General features: G+C 37.7%; 2 pseudogenes; one reads left to right on the top strand and one right to left on the bottom strand.

Annotated features, from left to right (window-relative positions):
* Window positions 1–18,338: 18,338 nt before the first annotated feature.
* On the bottom strand, window positions 18,339–18,892 carry LOC124105240 (large ribosomal subunit protein eL29-like; annotated as a pseudogene).
* A 2,945-nt stretch (window positions 18,893–21,837) lies between these two features.
* Window positions 21,838–23,175, top strand: LOC124105239 (asparagine synthetase domain-containing protein 1-like; annotated as a pseudogene).
* Window positions 23,176–23,686: the final 511 nt, after the last annotated feature.

Below are 23,686 nucleotides of genomic sequence, written 5' to 3'. Positions count from 1 at the left end.
TTATGCATTTGTCACAACACATAGAACTATGTGACACAAAAAGTGATCCCAAGTGAAAACTATGGACTTTCATAATAATGTGCTAAGGTTGGCTTATTATTTTTAACAAATGTATCACACTAATGCAAGATGTTAAGAGCGGGGAACTGTGCTAGGGGTGATGGAGTGGGAGAGATGTGTACATAAAACTACCTGTTTAATTATTCTGTAAATCAGAAACTGTACTTAAGAAAAAGTCTCAAAAAAGTGTAATATTTATCCTGAAGATTTCTTTGAAAACCACTCAGTGAATTCCAACAGCAGGCCACAGGTAGTACAGTCATTTAATTGGATGCAACAATGATTGTAATAGCCTGGCATTAATGTAGAGGACACTTTCTCACACTCTGTAGTCACTGAGAAGACAGAGGAACCTTCTGAAGGGTCCTGATCCTATCATTGTCCTCTCACAAAGCAGGAGCCAAGGCTTTCTGCAGCTGTATAATTGGATGAGATCTGACATCTCAGTTTTATAAAGTTGTGGAGCAATCTTCCACATTCATTGCAAAGATTAGTCATAACACAAGGAAGAAACAGGGTAGGAGGGAACAAAGGGCCAGAAGAAGAAAACTGGGAATACCCACCTCAGTTCAGCCTATTTTTCTGAATCTCTGCTCTATGTTCTCTAATTGAGACCTGAGAGGTCTGAACTCAGATATATTTCCATGTGCTCAGTGTGATTAGAGGCTGGTAATGACTATAAGGTAGACGTGGTTTTGTAAGTGCAGACAAGTCACTGTGCTCTGAAAAATCCCTGAAGCACTCGAGAGTTGTTAAGCCATTAGAAAAGAATAAAATTATGTCATTTATAGGAAAATGTATGGAATTTGAGACCACTATGTTAAGCAACAAAGCCATACTCATCAAGCATTACATATTTTCCCTCATATGTGGAAGCTAGAGAGAAAAATGGGGTGCAGAGTGGGAATCTCATGAAAATAGAAGGGAGACTGGGCCAGCGAGGAAGACAGAGGAATAGAGAGGTCCCTTCCATGGATGTTCCATTGTGAAACCAACAAAAGCAGACAGGCAGCTTTTTTGGCAAGATGGGTGAATGAACAAGAATTGGGGAAACTTTACTGGAATTTAATGCTGTAAACATTAAAACAGATGAGGAACTTAGGAGATTGAATATAATAAGGAAGAAATCCTTAGTGCCACAGCCACAGTATCTGCTGGAGGCACAAGCCAGATTGGTCCCTCCATGAAAGCAGTAAAGCAATAAGGGAATTAAAGGAACCCCCTTCTCAGGAGGACTGAGGTGTGTGGGGGCATGGAGAGTTTAGAGATGAGAGTCACTGCCCGAATAAACGATAAGCTGCACTGCACAATATCCTTGTAAAAGAAAGAAGCCACCATCTCCCGCTGCTGTGTGTTGTGGACAGTGGAAGGAACCATTTTGCAGCTGAAGTGTGGAGAGCTGATTTCTGACAGAGCCAAGTCTGGCTCAAAAAACAAGTTCAGGGAAACACATGCTGCATGACAGAGAGTGTGCCTAAGTGACTAGGAGAAAATCAAGTAAGCATGGACAGAGTTTTTACCCAGGGTAATGCTGATCATGGAAACCCCCCTGGCTTTCTCCTTCCCTTCTAATCCAGCTGCTTTCAGGACCAGCTGAGAGAGAAGCACCTGACTGGGAATACAAAAGGGCAGTGACAAGTCAGATTGAGTTTGGAGACTGAATCAAAGACCAGGGGTGGGGTCCACAGGCGATGTAGTGGGCTAAGAATTGTCTCCTACACCACATAAGTGGAATCCAAAGGAGATTCCTGGGGTGCAGTCTTCCAGTGTGGACAGACAACTGCTGGGCCCTGGAGATATGCTGACTTAAAATCTCCAGACCAATTGGCATTCAGCAAAGAGACTGGAGCTTACCTAAGACTGAGCCCCACCTCCAGGAGTTCTACCTCCAGGATTAACCCTCTCAACCTAGCAATGCCACCCTGAGGTTGGAGCCAGGATCATACACCAGACAATTCCCAACTAACTGCTGAGAAGGGAAGCTGAGAAATTTTTGAACTCTAATGGTAACAATTGTTCAATTTTTCACTGAGATTTTTCTTTCCTTTTCTTTTTCTTTCTTAACTCACATTTCTATCATTTTTTTGAAATCAATTATTTTTCATGCATCAGTTTATTGAGGACTGAGAAGTCTGAATAGCATATTTCAGTTTTGTTTTATATTCTTTTATTTTTACTTTTTTCTTTCTATTTTTAATGTTTTTTAATTTTACTTTATGTATACATTTTCTCTAACTTATCTGTTTCCCTTGTTTCTTTCTCTTATCTCCTGATAATAGCCAAGCTCTATTATTCAGACTTTCACTCTTCCTTTAATTTTTTACATTGATTCTCTCTCCTCCTTCCTCAAAAACATCACATCATATACTACTTCTCCTCTCACTTTGTCCACCATTTGAAATTGTAAGCCCTTTTGCAAACTTACTACTTTTATTGTAAGCAATAACTGAATACATTATTTTTGTTTATTGTGACAAAACAGTTGACATCTTAGTAGGAGCTATTTGGTTTAAGGTGGTGTATTGTCTGCATTGGTCACTGTCATTATTTGTCTCCTCCTTAATGGTAAAGTAATGGAAACCTCCAGGGACACTATAAGTCTATAGGGTAGAAACTGTACTGCCTCAGATCAACACCACTAGATGGGTAGACACACAAACAACATGAAAATACAAGGGAACAAATCACCCCACACAAACCAATAGTAGAATCCATTGACACCACAGAGGAAAAAAATGTAAAAGAAAAAGGTTAGAATGTACACAGTTAAACTAATTCATGAGGTAAATGCAAGGAGTGAAATCAAGATAAAATTCAGGAGGGGAAAGATCACTTCAATAAAGAGATAGAGATTCTGAAAAGAAATCAATCAGAAATCTCCAAAATAAAAGAATCAATAAATCAAATTTAAAATTCAATGGAAATCATCACCAACGGACTAGACCACTTGAAAGAGAGAGTTTCAGACAATGAAGACAATTATATAATTTTGAAAATAAAATTTATTGGGATAGATGAAGGCATGGAAATACAAACCAAAGGAATGTACAATCTTTTCAATGAAATAATATCAGAAAAATTCCCAAACCTAAAGAATGAAATGGAAAATCAAATAGAGGAGACTTACTGGACCCTAAATATACAAAATTACAACAGACCCACACCAAGCCACTTGGAATGTTTTGCTGTCTCCAAAAGATTCACCTCATAGGCAAAGACACCCACAAACTGAAGGTGAAAGGATGGGAAAAAACATCACCACTCACATGGATCAAGTAAACAAGCAGGGGTTTCTATCCTCATATCAGATAAGTGAACTTCAAGCCAAAGTTAATCAGAAGGGACATTGCATACTGTTTAAAGGAATTATATGTCAACAAGGCATAATCATAAATATTTATGCCCCAAACAATGGAGCATCTATGTTCATCAAACAAATCCTTCTCGATTTCAAGATTCAAGTAGACCACAACACAATAATACTTGGTGACTTCAACAGATGAATGGATAAAGAAACTGTGGTATACATACACAATGTGATATTACTCAGCTTTAAAGAAGAATGAAATTATGACAATTGCTGGTAAATGGATGGAACTTGAGTCTATCGTGCTAAGTGACATAAACCATCCCCCAAAAACCAAAGGCCAAATGTTTTCTCTGATATGTAAATGCTAACTTACAAAGGGGTTGGAGGGTGGCAGGAGAAGAGAAGTACTTTGGATTAGCAAAGGGGAATGAAGGGAAGGAAGGGGTAGGAACAGCAAAGAATGAATCTGACATTACTATCCTACGTGCATATATGATTACATGACCAATGTAATTCTACATCATGTACAACCAGAAGAATGAGAAGTTATTCTCTCTCTCTCTCTCTCTCTCTCTCTCTCTCTCTCTCTCTATATATATATATATATATATATATATTCAAAATACATTCTACTATCATGTATAACTAATAAGAACAAATAAAAATAATAATAATAAAATAGAAGAGAGACCATTAGAATAGAAGAAATAGACCAGGGAGAGGGAGGAAGGAGGGAAAAGGGAACAACCAAATTATATCGTTATATTGAATACAGTAAATCCTACTACTATGTAAAATTACAATTCACCTATAAAAATTGGAAAAAAAATAATTCAAGAGTTGATCAACATAATTTCCTCAGCTCAGTTAGTACCTAACTATAAACACCATATATCAGGCACCGTGCTGGGTAAGGATTTAAAAAAAAAAAAGGAGCAGAACCTTCCCCTTGTCTCAGGTAACTTATGAAGTAACCTTTTTAGATATAAAAAGACAAATCTTTATTCTCCTTTATTCTTTCTCTTTCTCTCTCTCTACAAAGGAAAAACTTACTCCCTCTGCTGTTGGAAGCCCTGTATGAGCTAGGGATTTTGTTTGAGCCATCATTAGGCAGGGAAGCTGCTTTTCTGGGAACTACTGGGTGAAATTTCCCAGATCATGCTGGTGCCCTGCCTTCACTCACAGGCTTGGGTTGAAATGCAGCAGCCTGGAGATAGGCGTAACCTGCCAAGCCCCAAACAACTTATTTTCCCCACTCTTATCCCGTTTTCTTGAAGAAGCTCCTTACTGCATCCCTCTGGTGTTTTCCACCATAAATAAAGCATTTGCAGGCTTTTCCCTTTGTTAGGATCAAACCCATCAGGTTTCTTCCACCGGTCATGCCCTCACTTTTAATATATTCCTGGTCTTTTCTGATTATTTCTTAATATTACCTTTCTAGCTTTTATTTTCAACCGGCCCATACCTTCAATGGTTACCTAAACCCTCCCCATTCAGGCCATGTGAAGAAACTCTGCTCTTCAGTGTATTGAGATAAATACAATTCTAATTGAATACTTCCTCCACTCATGCTCTTATTTCCGGCTATAGCACCAGGACAAGCTTCTTTCTACACCTGAGTTGTCCAATGTGGTAGCTGCTAGCTCCATAAGCTATGGAACACTTAAAATATGGCTAGTACAGTGTAGAAAATTAATTTTTGAATTTTAATTAATTTAACTTAACGACTGATATTAATAACTAATATTCAATTCAGTTACTGTGAAACATTTAAGCATGTTTGGATTGAGTATGTGAATATAGTTTTTTAAAATGAAAATTTTATAAAATCTAAACACAGATCAAGTATTTCTAATGAAAATTTAACATTCAAATTAAGATGTGCCATAAGTGTAATGACACACTGGAATTAAAAACTTAGTGTGTAAAACCTGTTAAGTGTTTTATTAATAATTTGTATGTGGGTTGAATGTTTATCATATTTGTATAAATCGTATAAAATTGGGATATAATGATACATTATTTAAATTAATTTCACATTTTTTTTTTACTTTTTAAATATGTGGGCTTGCACTCTATTTCTATTAATAGGCAGTACTGCCCTACAGTGACTATAACTTCCAAGTGGTTATTTAACTCCAGAGACTCCAAGCTTTTCTCTATCCCTTCTCAAGACCCTTCTTAAACTCTATTTTTTTATATACAGTTTTCCACTTAGTACCTTCCAGGCACCTGTCATATCCAGTCTAACCTTCCCAGTCTGTAGTCAGGACTCCCCAACCCTATCTTGGCCCATGCAGCTCCTACCTGTCAACAACCCACACCTCAGCCATTCTCTTATCTGTCTTCTACCATCCCGCCCATGTTCTAATCACACAAATGTTTGGTCAATTCCACTTGGGTGCTTTTATATTTTTATTCCTGTCCCCAAAACTCCTTTCCTTGAGTCCCATGATTTCTTTTCTCTAGTCACAGCATCTACCTCTTCAAGTTACATAGCCACATCCAGCTCTTCCAGAAATATTTCCACAGTAATATCAGCCCTGCCTCCCTTCTCCCAGACCCCAAATGACTTGAGCCTTCAGTCCCTGCCATAGGATTCTGCCCTCATCGATGCTCACTGTAGAGCCATAATTCTGTGTAAGCTGCTCTGGGCCCAGGACTTGAGTGCCCACTATCCAGCCAGCTCCCATGGAATAGGGGCTGAGCCTGCTCAGTGTTTTATATCTCCCAACAACACCTCTGCTGTGCTTCATAAATGCTTGTGAACGAGCAGTCAATACTATAATAAACCCTCATGAAAGAGACGTAGAGATGAGAATAGGGTGTTCGTATATTGATACTTCTTCCTCCAGATGTTTTTCATGTGGTGTGAGACCACATCTGGCATGTCATCTTCCATGTCATTTGTGGAAAGGACACACCTTCATCAAAGGATTCATTTACCTAAAAGCATTTTACAATTAAGGTCTCTTGTTTTTAAAGCATCTATTTATATAGGCAGGGCTGTCAGCATTCTATCTAAAAGATGACTTAGCATTTCTCCATGTCCAAGCAAGCCTTCACTAGATGCCATTAGCACTCTCAGAACATCAGTCTTCACCACTGGAATTTCTGTGTTCATCTTCTTTTTAATGGATGTGCTGAGCTAATATGGTTTTAGAACAAGTTTCCATATAAATTTCAGTCCAAAAACATTTCTCTCAACCTCTAATACACACACACCCCTTTTTTTTTCATTTAGTCAAAAAGAGACTAAAAAGTCCTAACAATATGGCAGGTTCTGTACTAATGACAGAGGGAACAGGGAACTCGATATGACCCCACCCTCCTGGATCTCATAGTCTAGTGGAGAATTTTAAAAATGAATAAAAACCATCCCTTATCACATACAGTTTGATAAGCATATTAATAAGAAAAATAAAGAATTCTTGGGGGTAAGGAGGCCTCATGAACAAAGACACCAAGCCTCAAGTGCCTGCTTTCCTGGGTTATTTCCTGATATCAGGCAAGTTAGCACCAGAAAGTTTTCTGAACATCCAGGACACCTCCTGGAACTAACTGTGAAGCCCCACTACAAAACAAACTCTAGTGCATAGAAGTTGACTGAAGACAGGACTGTTCTGAATCCAACTCACGAGTTATACTTTGAAGAGGGTGTGTGCAGAGCAATGCTACACAAGGCTTACCAGAGAGCGGTTTGATCAGTCTGAGAAAGGAACAGGTAGATTGGAAGTCAAGCAATTTGGAGTAAGTAGAATATTCAGTGTCCTACCAGTGATCTCAGTGGGGACCTCCATAGTATCTAGTTAACACCTTGAGCATCCACCTGAAACAGTAGTAAGCCCACTCCCTGGGCATAAGAACCATCCCTGAAAGCAAGGATGTCCAACAATTTGGTCTCAAAACCCCTTTGCGCTCTTAAAAAGTACTGATGACCCTAAAAAGTTTTTGTTTATGCAGTTTTAATCTATTACTATTATTCTATTAAAATTAAAACTGAGACATTTAAAATCCATTGAAAATAAAAATCATAAACTCATACATGCTAATATAATAGCATATGTTTAATGAAAATGACTATAATTTCTAAACAAAATTAATGAGTAGTATTTTGTATTTGTATAAGTCTCTTTAATGTCTGACGTGATAGATAATGAATGAATTCCATTTGTTTTGTATAGGACAATAGAAAATATATATTTGGTCTTTGTTCCTAGTCCCTGACACACAGCTCCCAAGATCCTTGGAATCTTCAGAGTAATGAATGTCTTTTATATGTCAATGACATGACTGGTAACTGGGGCCCTGGGGAGCTTCAGGATGTAAGCTGGTCATAGAAAGACCAAGGCATGGTTAGAGGGTTGAAGCTTCCAATCCCACACCAGAAAGAGACTGAGGTTGAGGTGATCACCAATCGCCAATGATTATGGACATAGTGAAACCTCCTTTAAAAACCCTCAAAGAGGGCTGGAGAATTTCCAAATTGGTGAACACATCACGGTGCTGAGAGGTGGTGTGTCCAGACTTCACCCAGTCCTTGCCCTCTTCCATCTGGCTATTTATGTGTTGTATCTTTTATAATAAGCCAGTAACCATAGCAAAATGCTTTCCTGAGTTTTGTGAGTCATGCCAAACACTTGTCAAACTTGAGAAGGGGATTATGGGAACCCCAAAATTATAACCAACTTGAAATTTGATAACTTGGGCACCCAATACTTGTAACTAGAATCTGAAGTGAGGGTTGTCTTGTGGGATTAAGTCATTAAACTTGAGAAGTCTGGCACTAACTCTGGTAAGTTAATGTCAGAACTGACTTGAATTGTAGGACACCCAGATAGTGTCCAAAAGTTGGAGAACTGGTGGTTTTTAGTGTGTGACAAAAAAAAAACCCATACACATTTGATATTAGAAATACTGTACATAAAAACACTTCATTGTGACATGCCTTCCCCACCCCTCTTATACTGGAGAGTGAACCCAGGGGCACTCTATCACCAAGCTACACCTCTGGCCCTTTTAAATTTATATTTTTTTGAGATAGGATCTCACTAAATTGCCAAGGCTGGCCTCAAGCTTGTGATCCACTTGTCTCAACCTAAGCAGCTGGGATTACACATGTGTACCACCTCACCAGCTATATGTTTTTATTTGAAAAAAAAAGAAGAAAATATATCATGAAGTGTTTCAATTGCCTCTCAGATAATTCCACTCTTGTAAAATTTTTGTTTTCTTTTTTTTACTTGGATAATAGTTTATCTCTTTTTTATTTTTATTTATATATGATAGCAGAATGTATTACAATTCTTATTACACATATAGGGCACAATTTTTCATACCTCTGGTTGTATATAAAGTAAATCCACACCAATTCCTGTGTTTTCTTTTTTAAGTTACTTTTGTATTAGAGTAAGAACACTTAACTTGAGATGTACCCTCTTAAATTTTTAGGTGAGCAATTCAGTATTGCTAACTACAGGCATAATTTGGAGAGTAGATCTCTAGAACTTATTCATCTTGCATAACTGAAACTAAACCTATTAAATAGCATAACCCTGTGGCTATCTCCCCCAGTCATTGGTAATCACTATTCTAATCTCTGGAGAATTTTGGATATTCTTTGACAATCAAAATTGGGGAAGGGATAATTTCTTAAAGGTTAATTTCAATGTAGAATCTGAAACTATATTATTGAACTTTTCATTTCCACTAATCTAGCTTAACTTTGAACGAATCTTTTTCTCATACATGTTTAATCACTTGGAAAACATTGGTTCAATAAGTTATGATGGGCTGGGGATGTGGCTCAAGTGGTAGCGCGCTCGCCTCTCTCTCTCTCTTTTAAAAAAAATTTTAAAAAATACACATTTACTAATATAACTAATCTCATTGTAAGAGTCTTTTAAGTTTTATAAAGTTGTGAAACTCATGATGATCACTATCAGTTTTCCAAAATTTCAATTTTCATTACAAAGTGAATTTTACCATTGGTGAAAAAAAAATTACTCTTGTTTTTCTTGAAGTAACAAACTTACTTTGATCATTTTAAAGAAAATGCCTGCTATGTCTCAAAGTCAGCATAATTATACTTTGACTATCAGTAATTCTTTCATGTATAAAAGGTATTTCAAGCCAGGCCTTCCATGCCTGTAATCCCAGTGTCTCAGGAGGCTGAGGCAGGAGGATCTCAAGTTCAAAGCCAGCCTCAGCAATTTAGCAGGCCCTAAGCAACTTAGCAAGACCCCGTTTCAAAATAAAATACAAAAAAAGGATGGGGATTGGCTCAGTGGTTAAGCAACCCTGGATTCAATCCCTGGTACCAAATTTTTTTTAAAAATTGTATTCCCTATCCATGCATACTGGCACATGCCTGTAATCCCGGCTATTCAGAAGGCTGAGACAGGAGAATTGCAAGTTCAAGGTCAGTCTCAGTAATTTAGCAAGGCCCTCAGCTACCTAGTGACACTCTGTTTCAAAATAAAACATAAAAATAAAAAGGACTGGGGATATAACTCTACAGTAGTAAAGCACCCCTGGATTAAACCCCCAGTGGGGGGAAAAAGTTAGTCTATGAAATAAAGAAGCTAATTCAAATTGCACCTCAAATAATAATACAGGTGTTTTTCTTTGAGTCAACCATTGTAATGTGATATGCACCAGAAATACTGTATGCATATGTCCTATTCTATCACACAGAAAATGAAGAAGATGAATAGTGAAAGGTTATGATTTAACAAAATTTGTAATCAATATTCAGGATTTTTTACGTGAAACTAGTTTGGATTATGTTTGTTTTGATTTGGTTTTTGTTTTTTCACCGGAAGAATATAGGCATGGTATACAGGGTTTAGTACTACTTGCAGTTTTGGGATTATTACAGTTTTTACTTGAATCTCCCACCTGCACCTATATATTAGTCACAGATTTAAAGGAATAAAAACACAGGAATAAAACTTCTCTCTGAGACAAATTAAAATGACATTGTGAAAAACCCCAGGATATTTGAGGTGTATGAACACATGGTTGATCCAAAGCATCTCTAGTCCTCCTTAGACTTCCACCCTCCATTGTGAATTAGCATCTGCATATCAGAGAAAACATTCAGCCTTTGGTTCTTTGGGATTGGCTTGTTTCGCTTGGCAAGATATTTTCCAGCTCCATCCATTTACTGGAAAATGCCATAATTTCATTACTGTAATCCTACATCATGTACAACTAGAAGAATGAGAAGTTATATTCCATTTATGTATGATGTGTCGAAATACATCTTATTGTCATCTAGAACTAATTAGAGCTAGTAAAAAATTATAAATGCAAAAAATGTATGATTGAATTCCCAGAAGAAAATTAGAACTTTCCAGAACAAACCCCTCACTCATAGTGTCTTAAAGTGGGTCCCTCCAGACACAGGTGTCAGCCAGCATTCTGTCAAGTTGACTGAAGATGATTTGGTCATTTGAAGGGGAAAGCAATGGATTTTATTTATTTGGTTTTTTTTTTATTTTGAAGTTTGGTGAATGAAGGATTGATTATTATAGTCATAGAAACCTCATGACATCTCCAATAAAAGTTAGATTTTTCAAGATTGTTCATCCTCTACAAGGACTATTGACCTGTTCTAACCAGGATTTAATTAGTGCAACAGAAAGTGGTTATCACAGATAAAGTATTGTACATAATTTGCATGCTACAGTTAATATTTGCCAAATTAGCTTACTTTAATTATAGTATCATATTCATAATTTTAAAATTGGATCAAGACCTCAAATATGAAAGACAAATGCTGTATGATTATCTGAGGTCGCCAGTGTCATCAAATCCATAGAGACAGAAGGTAGAATGGTGGCTACCAGGGATGGAGCTAAGGACAAAAGGAAAGTCATTATTTAATGGATATAAAATTTTACATTTGCAAAATGAAAAAGGTCTAAGATCAGTTTCAGAACAATGTCAATGAACTTGACATGTCTGAACTGTAACACTGAAATGTGATGGAGATGGTAAATTTTATGTTATAGTTTCCACAATAAAAAAGTTCATATTTTTTAAAAAAGCCTCAAATGTGGCTCACAGAATTATAAAAGTCATGATTAAAATAATAACAAAAGTTATTATTCAAATAAAGTCATAAATATAAAAGATGGAAAAGATGCTAGTATAAATATAGGCTATGGTTCATGGGTGAGTCTCTGAATGTGATGACTTTCCACAAGAGGTGAAAGAAGAAGTAATGGATATGAAATCCCATCATTGCTATCTGAGAAGTCAACCTCCTGGCAGGGCAATTCACCCAACTCCAGTACCTGGTGCACTGTCTATTATGAAACTTTTCAAATACAAAGGCGTTCCATGCTCTTGTTCCATATTCAAAATGCAGTGACCTTGGTTTTAAAGAAATTTATTAATCATTGAAGAAGATAAAAAAAAATCTATACAGGTGTGATTTAAATTTGTATTCCTCATAGCAAAAATAATCAATCAAATACTTCCAACAGTTTATAAACTGGTCCAAAAGTTCAGAAAAACAACATGATGTTTAAAGAAAAAGCAGAGGAGATCATGACAAAGTTTCTATATCGGATGACATTGTTGGTATCAGATGACATCATCCACATATACTTTGTAAGAACAATGAGAAGCCCATGTTCACACTAGCTAATTTGATTAAGAGATGGATGACAGATACTGATATGAAAAGCAGGCTTCAGCTCTTGAAATGGAAAGTACCCGTATCAAAAAGAAGTTCTTGCAATATTTCTATTTGTGACTGAAAACCCATATTAGAGAAGCAAAACCCTTTGCTAATTAACAATTAATGTATGAGCTCTATTGACTCTAAAAGGCATTTTGAAATAATTGTTGAAAGGGAGTCCTGATATGTATAAGCTTGAGTAAGTTACTCAATCTCTGTCCTTCAATTTCCTCACTGTGAACTGAGTGTTGGGCCCCATGACCACAAAGTTTCTTTCCAAATCCCCCAAGTAGTTCTAGTTTTCTGTCCACTAAATTTGAACATGCTGATTAGCAGGAGGGTGTTGATCCACAAGTCCTTTGACTTAATGCCATTTAGTAAGATGGCAATGTACAATAGTTAAGGTCAGAGCAGCACAGACTCAAATAAGCCTCTCTATGCCTCAATTTCCCAATATTTTAAATGGAGATAATGCAGTGAAACCACTTACCACAAAATGTTGTTGTGAGTATTAAAAATTATCACTTAGCAGGGTTCTTAATATGCAAAAAGTACTCAATAAATATAAGTTACTATTATTGTTGATAGATTATTATTATTATTATTAATTATTGTTATTACCATCTCCCTTCCACCTGAGATCAGTCAACAGTGAGAATAAATTGTAGGAAGAAGCAAATTTAGGAGAGGAAGAAAAGTAAAACTCTAATTATATATCACAACATCACAGAGGGAAAAAACAGGTCTTGTTGAAACTTGTTTTCAAATGGAGAAACTGAGGCAATGAGCTATGGGATTGCAGATCAAATGTCACCCAGTGAGTAAGTAGTAGAACCTGGAACCAAGCCAAGAAATGGAGTTCTTGAGGATAGTTACAAAGGTTATTAGAATCTTAAGTCTTATGAAACTTCCTAGCAAGAAAGTGTCCCACTTTCTCTATCCTGACATCAGTTTGAAGGTCATTAACCAAAAAAAAGGCCCATGGGCATGCCCACTGGTTACATAAGGATTAGAATAAAACAAAAATTTAACATTATGACAACTTGCAAGAATAAGCTTATTTTTTTTTAAATTTTTTATTGTTGGCTGTTCAAAACATTACATAGTTCTTGATATATCATATTTCACAATTTGATTCAAGTGGGTTATGAGCTCCCATTTTTACCCCATATACAGATTGCAGAATCACATCAGTTACACATCCATTGATTTACATATTGCCATACTAGTGTCTGTTGTGTTCTGCTGCCTTTCCCATCCTCTACTATCCCCCCTCCCCTCCCCTCCCCTCCCCTCCCCTCCCCTCCCCTCTTCTCTCTCTGCTCCCTCTACTGACATTCGTTTGTCCCCCTTATATTATTTTTCCCCTTCCCCTCACTTCCTCTTGTATGTACTTTTGTATAACTCTGAGGGTCTCCTTCCATTTCCATGCAATTTCCCTTCTCTCTCCCTTTCCCTCCCACCTCTCATCTCTGTTTAATGTTAATCTTCTTCTCATGCTCTTCGACCCTACTCTGTTCTTAGTTACTCTCCTTATATCAAAGAAGACATTTGGCATTTGTTTTTTAGGGATTGTCTAGCTTCACTTAGCATAATCTGCTCTAATGCCATCCATTTCCCTGTAAATTCTATGATTTTGTCATTTTTTAATGCAGAGTAATACTCCATTGTGTATAAATGCCACATTTTTTTTATCCATTCATCCATTGAAGGGCATCTAGGTTGGTTCCACAGTCTAGCTATTGTGAATTGTGCTGCTATGAACATCGATGTAGCAGTGTCCCTGTAGCATGCTCTTTTTAGGTCTTTAGGGAATAGACCGAGAAGGGGAATAGCTGGGTCAAATGGTGGCTCCATTCCCAGCTTTCCAAGAAATCTCCATACTGCTTTCCAAATTGGCTGCACCAATTTGCAGTCCCACCAGCAATGTACAAGTGTACCCTTTTCCCCACATCCTCGCCAGCACTTGTTGTTGTTTGACTTCATAATGGCTGCCAATCTAACTGGAGTGAGATGGTATCTTAGGGTGGTTTTGATTTGCATTTCTTTGACTGCTAGAGATGGTGAGCATTTTTTCATGTACTTGTTGATTGATTGTATGTCCTCCTCTGAGAAGTGTCTGTTCAGGTCCTTGGCCCATTTGTTGATTGGGTTGTTTGTTCTCTTATTGTCTAATTTTTTGAGTTCTTTGTATACTCTGGATATTAGGGCTCTATCTGAAGTGTGAGGAGTAAAGATTTGTTCCCAGGATGTAGGCTCTCTATTTACCTCTCTTATTGTATCTTTTGCTGAGAAAAAACTTTTTAGTTTGAGTAAGTCCCATTTGTTGATTCTAGTTATTAACTTTTGTGCTATGGGTGTCCTATTGAGGAATTTGGAGCCCGACCCCACAGTATGTAGATCGTAGCCAACTTTTTCTTCTATCAGACGGCGTGTCTCTGATTTGATATCAAGCTCCTTGATCCATTTTGAATTCACTTTTGTGCATGGCGAGAGAAAGGGATTCAGTTTCATTTTGTTGCATATGGATTTCCAGTTTTCCCAGCACCATTTGTTGAAGATGCTATCCTTCCTCCATTGCATGCTTTTAGCCCCTTTATCAAATATAAGGTAGTTGTAGTTTTGTGGATTGGTTTCTGTGTCCTCTATTCTGTACCATTGGTCCACCTGCCTGTTTTGGTACCAGTACCATGCTGTTTTTGTTACTATTGCTCTGTAGTATAGTTTGAAGTCTGGTATCGCTATACTGCCTGATTCACACTTCCTGCTTAGCATTGTTTTTGCTAAAGAATAAGCTTATTAAAATAATATTTATCTTCCCAGATTGCTCTCATGGATCATTAGAGTATAGATTGAATAAGTTGAGGCCTTACTAGTAAAGCACAAGCACGAGGCCCTTGGTTCAAACCCTAATAATAATAATAATAAGAAGAAGAAGTTGGGCCTTAACTCCCTACCCCATTACAAAGGCAGTGGTGGTCATGGGCTAGTGCCGTATGATGATCCAGTTGGTCACACATGGAAACTGTAACAATCACTGACCACACACACACTCACTGAAGACTTTTTTTTAAAATATGCTCTGTCCTCATCCTCACTTACCTTTAAACTAAACAGTAGATGATCACTAAATACTAATTTAATTAAATTCATTCCATCCAGCACCATTCTCTCACTATTAAACTCCTATAATTGTTTTAATTTAATGAAACTATGCTCCTATTACTATATGCATTTAAAATCAAAACTCACATTTTAACCTAGCATTTATAACTTTTGATGTTATTTAGCTCTCTGGTATTTATTCTCTTGTGAAACAATCATCCCTCGCCCATTCTTACTCTGTGGAGTTTGGATGGTATTGTCTCCACTCCCAGCTCAAAATGGGAGTATATGATATCAAACAAGATCATCAGAGTACATTTCTATCTCAGTAATTGGCTAAGAACATATGCCTCAAATGGGAACAATGAAAAAAAAGAAGACTTTTTTAAAAATGCAGCTATAGAAAAAGAAGTAGGGATTCATTACCACTAGACTTAAACATCAGAGCACATGACCCCATCCTAGAGCCTATGAATAATGACAAAACAGAAGACCCAAAGAAAGATCAACCCAGTGATGATGTTTCTTGGCTCCCTAAAATTAGCAATGGCTAAAGCTGGCCCTTCCACCCTTGAGTTATTAGTTCTGTGGGCCAATAAGTTCTCATTATCAAAAGGAATCAATCTGAGTTTATTTATTTGTATATTTAACACTTGAACTTGACCAGTGTGGTAAATTTTTTTAAAGATTGCCATAACAAAATAACACAGACTGGGTGGCTTAAGCAGTATAAATGTATTTTCTTAGAGTTCTGGAATTCCAAAGTCAAGGTGTTAGTAGGTTTGGTTTCTCCTGAGGCCACCCTCCTTGGCTTACCAATGACTACCTTCTTGCTGCATCCTCAGGGTCATTTTTCTATATGTATATACTTGGCATTTCTATGTGTATAAATTTCCTCCCAGATTGGATTACGTCCCACCCTAACAGCCTGATTTTAACCTAGTCGCCACGTTAAAGGCCCTGCTTCCAAATACCATCCATTCTGGGGTATCAGGAGTTGGGGAGCCAACAAATGAATTTTCAAGGACACAATTCAGCCCATAATAAACAGTAAGAGTTAAAAGGAGAGTTCAGAAACACAAAGGAAAGAAAATTATCAAAGAACTTAAAAATGAAAAAATTTGCTAGAGATCAAAGATAGGCATTTCTAAACTGAAAGGGCCTGCTAAGCCTGCAGCACAATAAAACAGTCTTCCTAGATACATGGTTGTGAAGTTTCAAATAATAAGGAAAATGAAAAGACCTAAAGTATTTTAAAGAGGAGAAGAAAAAAAAAAACCGATCACCCACAAAGGAACCGATCATACTCTCACAAATCTTCCTGCCAGCAACACTGAATGCTAAAAGACAGTGGAATGATAGCTTCATCAGTCTAAGGGGAGAAATATGTTCAATTATGAATTCTCTACCCAAACTATCATGTAAGTTGAACACAGAACAAAAACATGTCCAAGTGTTAAAAACTCACATTTTTTTGGAAGTTCAGCAAAATGAAGGAGAAACCCTCAAAACAAGGAAGATACAAAACCCTAAAATCCTGAAGCAGTGAGGAAGTTCTAGAACAATGGCTGTGTCAGGGAAGGACATTTAACAGAATGTCTTTGTGGACCAAGTCTTCAAATGTGAGTTAAGAATGTAATAAAAACAAACATAACTCCTCATCATGTACAACCACAAGAATGGGAAGTTATACCCCATGTATGTGTGATATATCAAAATACACTCTATTGCCATGCATATTTAAAAAGAACATAATTTTTAAAAGGCCAGAATAAAAAGGAATGTGAAGTGATAGGAAAACTCTAAAGCCCTGCAAGAGAGAAAATGTAATCATAGTGAAAAATTGAGCTCTGTTCTAAACAGTTAGAATGATCTTTGGCTCTTAGATTAACCCCACAGACAAAGTAAAGAATGGAATTAAGATTTCAGAACAGAATGTAAATATTATCAATCTTGGCAATATAGAAGTTCAAATGATGTCAGTCAAGAGGTGGAAGGTGGGAAGGAGAGATGGGAGCGAGCGTAGAGATACACATGTTCCCATCTGGCAAGGTGGGTAGTCAAAAAATAATGTCTATTGTTTAAGAAGAAATAAAGTGGCAGCCAAGCATGGTGGCACACACCTGTAATCCCAGGGGCTCAGGAGGCTGAGGCAGGAGGATCACAAGTTCAAAGCCAGCCCTCAACAACAGCAAAGCACTAAGCAACTCAGTGAGACCCTGTATCTAAATAAAATACAAAAAAAAAAGGCTAGGGATGTTTGAGTGCCCCTGAACTCAATCCCCAGTACAAAATAAAAAGAAAGAAAGAAAAAAAGAAAGTGGTAAGTTTATGGTGCAACACTTCAAAGGAAGCTAATAAATGAAAGAGAAATGTAATTAAATTGAAAAGTAAAGAGAATGAGGAGGTAGAGTGGTAAATAAATCGATCAATGCACAAATCAAATAGCTAATATCTAAAATGGATCAATCAAAAACCAAAAGCATAAACATTTTATTTAGAGGTATGAGAATTAACATCAAAAGAAACAATAAAAAAATATGAAAAACAGTTTCCCTGGGGAAAAGGATGGGAGTGAGGATAGGATGACGTCAGAAACCACAGTCTCTCACTGAGAGAGCTCTGTACCATTGACTTATTAGCAAGGTAAGTTATTTTATAAATTTCTTTTAAAAGATTCTGAAGATTCCTCTGGGCCCACTGCCAAATTTCCTTTAGGCTCTTATTTCATGTACAGATCCTAATTCTCATGAGCTGCTCCTAGGCCCCAGCAACAAGGAGTCTTTGGGTACAACCTGGGTTTTTTTTTTTTATCCATCTTGCTGTGAACACTACAAGAATGAAGTTTCCATGGTCTTCTGTAGGTCAAGGGCTTTTAATAACAGTTGGTATTTATATGGTAGCTTTCATCTGAAGACTGCAAAGCACGTTACAACATTATTTCACCGTGTTCCTATGGGGAAGGTAAGAGACAGGTGCCATTAACCCCATTATGCATATGGGAAGACTGAGGAAAAAGGGCTCTCATAACCAGCCTGCTAGGTTGGTTCTATCACTCAGAATTAAGGGGATAACTACGGGGCCTCAGGACCCTTGTAAGGGAGTCTGGGAGATTTTTTTTCTTGCCTCAAATTTATTTGTTCAAACAGCACAGGAGGACACCAGTGCCCTTCAGATAGGGGCCCAGGGGGCCACACCTGTCCCCTCTGTCCTCACATTTGTAGACAGAGGCTTTTGCTGTGAAGCCTTTACAAGGTCCTGGGCACCTTTGGGAGCAGGAGCAGGAGCCAGAGCTGGAGCCAATATTGGAGCTGGAGTTGCAGCCTGGGTCTTGCCTTGGGATTGGGCTTGGGCTTTGACCTTTGGCTGGCAGAGCCTGCCACCCTTGGCCATGTGGGCATGATCACACTTCCCAAGCTTGGGGTGAGCAAGGAAGGCAAGGAGATCAAGCTGACAGCTGGCACCCTTTGGCACCTTGGGCTTTACCTTCTGAGGCTTTACAAAGGCCTTGATAGCCTCAGCATGTGCACTTGTGGCCTTCATGTTGTTTGCCTGCATCTATTTTAGGCCCTTCTTGTGTGCTTTTTAGAAAAATGCATATTTCTCAGGAACTTGCAGTCTACCCCATTAAAAGATTCACTTCTTTGTGATCAGGGTCTCTTGATGCCATCTCTGTGCCATTTTCAGGACTGGTTGTGCACGGTGTGGCTCCTGGACCTGGCCATGTATGCACAGTAAACTGCTGCTCCCAGAGCAGTTGAGACCAGGAGAGGAAGAGCAAATTCTAGGATATTTAACCTGATTTGTTTTGTAAGTCATAAAGAGGATTCTTTCTGAGTGGGCTTAATTAATGGCATCATCTTTTCCCCCATCTTAGCTGAGTGATCCAGGGCCAGGGGAAGAGCCATGGGAGAAGGGAGTAAGTCAATGGGTAAGGATAGTGGGCATAACGAAAAAAAAAGCATAGTCAATGTGGGCGGAGTCTTACAATTCACTAATAGATCAGACAGTTTTTATAAAGCCCCCTGTCAATTTTCAGTTCTATACTCAATGCCAGGGAGAATACAAGGAACAATATAATTAGTGTCATTTGTCAGTATGTGCAGTGGAAGGTAGACACAGAGAAGAGAGTAAAATGAGATTTTAGAAGAAAGCACCATGAGCAAGGGCTTGAATGGGTCTTTTTCCAACTTCCCTTTCTTCCTCTTGCCTTCCCTACCTTCAACAATGGCACCCAGAGTGTGCCTATTGCTCCCCAAATCTCCTGCCCATCTTTCAATACTCTTTCAGTATTTTTTTAAATAATTATTTACTAAAAATATTTACATTTTTGCACATGAACTGCTTCTAGCACCATGAAGTTACATCTTGAATGTGTAAGTCAACAGATGGATCCAGATGGAATTGCAGCCAACCTGACTGTGAAGCAGTAGAGCAACAAGTTGACCCCAGACAGCAAAAATCCATGTGGCCTTGGATTTCCCAAGCAGGGAGAGTGTTATGTCTCAGCCCTCTTGGAGCCCATGGAGGAAGCAGGAGACAGAGGGCCAGTGCTATGACTCAGCTTGAGAACCGAGGAGGAACACTCCCTGACTGGCCTCCAACTAGAAGTCTGGGCCAGATCAAAAGAAATCACAGGGATTAATGCATGTCATCACTACAACCTACCTTCTCCACACATCAAAAGAAATGGGCCCCTGGTTCCTTTTTTTCTGGAAGAACAATAGGAGGCACATGTGAGAGCACAGTGCAGTGTTTTCTGTGTGCTGCACCCATCCTGAAAGCTTTAGACTTCCCCAGATTTTCTGTGCCCTCCCTCTACTAATCTGCTCTACTCATTCATATAAGTGTAAAGATCCAAACTTCTCACTCAAGACCAGACTGACTAAGCAAATTAAGCAGATCCCATCCATGCAGAGCTCCTGCTGAGTGCTGGAGCCAGCCACCACCCTCCCACAGATCTAACAGGACGGCTCAGGGTCCCCTCTTATCAACTCTACATAGCCTTGTTACACGTGTCTCTCTGCTCTCCTAAAAACAGATGGTTGATAGATATGATTACTAATAAGTCATTAATAGTAAATATTTTATTAGTTATAATTAATATTACCAAATCATCATAAATACTTATATAACAGTGAAAGCAAATGATAATAAAGTTGACTAATTGCTTCATAAGAACCCTTATGAGGTAATAGATTTGTCCATGAGCCCTCTGGAAATAGAAATGTGGTCTCTTGGGCATAATATTTTCGTATTAGTAAAATTTAAAACATTGGCTCTGCTGAGCTTGTCAGACATTCTCGTCACCTTTCCAGAGTTCTTTGTTCTCTAAGACAGCCTAGACAGCTCCCTCTTATGGTCTCAATCACCCAGAAATCAAGTATGATCTACTTCTTTTCAGGATTTGAATGGGATGTGGCCTCTCAGTCATGGTATCTTCTTTTACTCAAGAGTACTAGAGCTTAAAAAGGTCAAATTCACTCTAAATTTATCTGTACTGATCTTTAAAAAGAAGCAAAAGTAAATTATTGTAGTTGTTGTTATTTGTTTATTTATTTGGTACCAAGGATTGAACCCAGGGGCACTCAAACACTGAGCCACATTCCTAGCCTTCTTTATTTTTTATTTTGAGTCAAGGTCTCACTAAGTTTCTCAGAGCCTCACCAAGTTGCTGAGGCTGGCATTGAACTTGTGATCTTCCTGCCTTAGCCTCCTAAGTCACTGGGATTAGCAAAAATAATTACTTAATAGAAACTACTGCTTATTGAGTAAAGACTGTGCATCAGGCACCATAATAATTGCTTTACCTTCTTTCCTTGTATCATTTATTGTCACAGCAATCATCAAGATAACCATGATTACTCCCATTTTACAGATGATAAAATTGAGGTCAGAGGGTTAGTTTGCCCATCTAAATGACAAATTTGCACACATTTTACTGATTCTAATGTCTTTCTTCTTTTTACCATACATTCTTTTTTATCGGTTCTTTTAGTTATACATAATAATAGAATCCACTTGGACAGAATTATACAAGCATGAAATATAATCTTATTCTAATTCAGACCCAAATACCACTCCTTCCTGTTCTCTTTCCCCTCCTTCTGCTCCCTTTCCTCTATTATCTTTCTGCTAGTTTCCCATAGTTGATTTTTTTTTTAGTATCTTGTGGATGTACATGATGGTGAGATTCACTGTGGTGTACGTGAACATAGGAAAGTTATGCAAGATTCATTCCAATGTCTATCCTTTTCCTCTCCACTCCCTTCCCTTTATTCCCCTTTGTCTACTCTAATGAACTTCTATTCTCCCCCACCCCTAATTGTGTGTTAGCTTTCAAATATGAGAGAAAACATTCACCCTTTGTTTTTGGAGGGATTTGCTTATTTCACTTAGCATGAGAGTCTCAGTGTCCATCCATTTACCAGCAAATATCATAATATCTTCTTCTTAATGGCTAACTAATAATTCCATTGTGTATATATATCACATTTCTTTATCCATTCATCTATTGAAGGGTACCCAGGTTGGCTCCATAGCTTAGCTACTGTGAATTGAGCTGCTATAAATATTGCTGTGGCTATATCACTGTAGTATCCTGCTTTTAAGTCCTTCAGATATATACTGAAGAGTGAGATAATTGGATCTTTGAAAAAGATAACTGCATCTTTGGAAATGTGTTTCTAAGGAGAATGTTACTGAATAATGTGTTAATAGTCTGACTCAAATGTTAGCAACTTACCAACATTTGTGTTACAAGGAGTACAATTAAGTCAAATTCTATCTGGAGAAACTTAATTGTTCCTTTAGATATGATGTTGCCACAAGCTCCATCGGAAACCCTGCAGAAGCTTTTCCAGCATACCCCCTTCAAAAGAGACATTCTAGGTCTTTCTTTTTTTAATATTTATTTTTTAGTTGTAGTTGGACACAAAACCTTTATTTCTTTTTATGTGGTGCTGAGGATCGAACCCAAGGCGCGCACATGCTAGGCGAGTGCTCTACCACTGAGCCACAACCCCAGCCCCCAGGTCTTCCTTAGAGACAGTTACATGAAAAAGGTAGTTCAGTAGTTCATTGATGTCTTGCAGTCATGAGATGTGTCTTGTATTTACCTGGAAACAAAAACCTGGCACCAAGTGAAGTTTCAAAAACTTGGAAAACAAATGTTGCAATCCTATTTTCCGGAGGCATCAATTCCATGATGATTGCAATCCTTACTGATCATCATATTCCTTTAGGTGAACCAATCAACCTTCTTAATGTAGTGTTCATGAGTAAAGATAAGGCCTTACCAACTAGTTTTAATAAAAAAATAAAAGAAAGAAAGAAAAAGAAATGAACAGAAAAATCACTGTGGAATACCTTCTGAAGAATTCTCTAAGATTCTTGCTGCTGCTACTGTTGATAATCCTAAAGATAATGTACCAGATAGTGTCACAGGAAGAACAGGACTAAAGGAACTGCAATCTGTAAATACTTCTCAAATTTGAAGTTTTGCTGAAATTAACATTTCTCAAGAATTCAAATAAACCACTTGCAGTCTGGTTTGCTTCTAGAGGAAGTGGTTGGTTAGTAACCCAGGATGAAGTGAAATCATATCAGAGCAGTGAGAAAGGTTATTCTCATTGGAATCAGTGCAGATGAGCAACTTTCAGGTCACTCTCATCATCACATCTGCTTTCAGACACTTGGACTTGAAGGATTCAATAAAGAAATAGCAATGGAATTGGGTTGAATTTCTTCTAGGAACCTTGGTTGTGTTGGAAATTATTGCTAATCATGGAAAAGAAATAAGATTTACTTTCCTGTTTGAAAATGTTGTCTCCTTTTCTAAATTCCCTACCAGTTTGGAAAAAGGCAAACTGGAGTTTAACCTGTGGAACTGATGTAAAAACTAATTTTGTATCTTGCAGCTGTGGGTCTTGGTCTTATAATCTCTGCTCTTCTGCCAAAATGGGCTATGCAATTTGGATACAGAATTGCAATAATGAAAAATATCTGATAAATGTGGTGGGCTCCAAACCATTTCCTTAGAAAACCTTTCTTTTAAAAATAAGATTAAATCATAATGTCACATTCACAATATAATATTTTCTGAGCAATAGTTTTATCAAAATAAAATAACCTGCCACTTTATTGTTGTTTTAAAAATCCAGGAGTAACTAATAAAAGAAAAGTTGCTATTTCTGAAGTATTGCATCTCCAGCACTGGTTCTGAAAATGATCCAACAGGACTGCTGTTTAAACATGAAGAACTGTACATTTTTGTCTCAGCTGCTTCCTGGAAACTCCCTCTGAAAATGCAGAAAATAATTTTTAAAGATAAAAGAAGAGGAGGTGAGATCACAGATTATAATGATATAAATACATTTAGGGAAGATGGAAATGTGGGAGGCAATCAGCAGGGAAAGAACTAAACTCCTTTTTTTTTTTTCTTTTGGTGCAGGGGATTCAAACCTTGGGCCTTGTGCATGCAAGACAAGCATTCTATCAATTGAGCTGTACCCCCATTC

This window comes from Marmota monax, unplaced genomic scaffold (assembly GCF_021218885.2).
Source record: "Marmota monax isolate L192 unplaced genomic scaffold, Marmota_monax_Labrador192_F-V1.1 WCK01_AAM20220418_F8-fsc00104, whole genome shotgun sequence".
Lineage (NCBI taxonomy): Eukaryota > Metazoa > Chordata > Mammalia > Rodentia > Sciuridae > Marmota > Marmota monax.
Note: the sequence above shows the minus strand (reverse complement) of the source record. Positions and strands in the feature narration are given on the sequence as shown.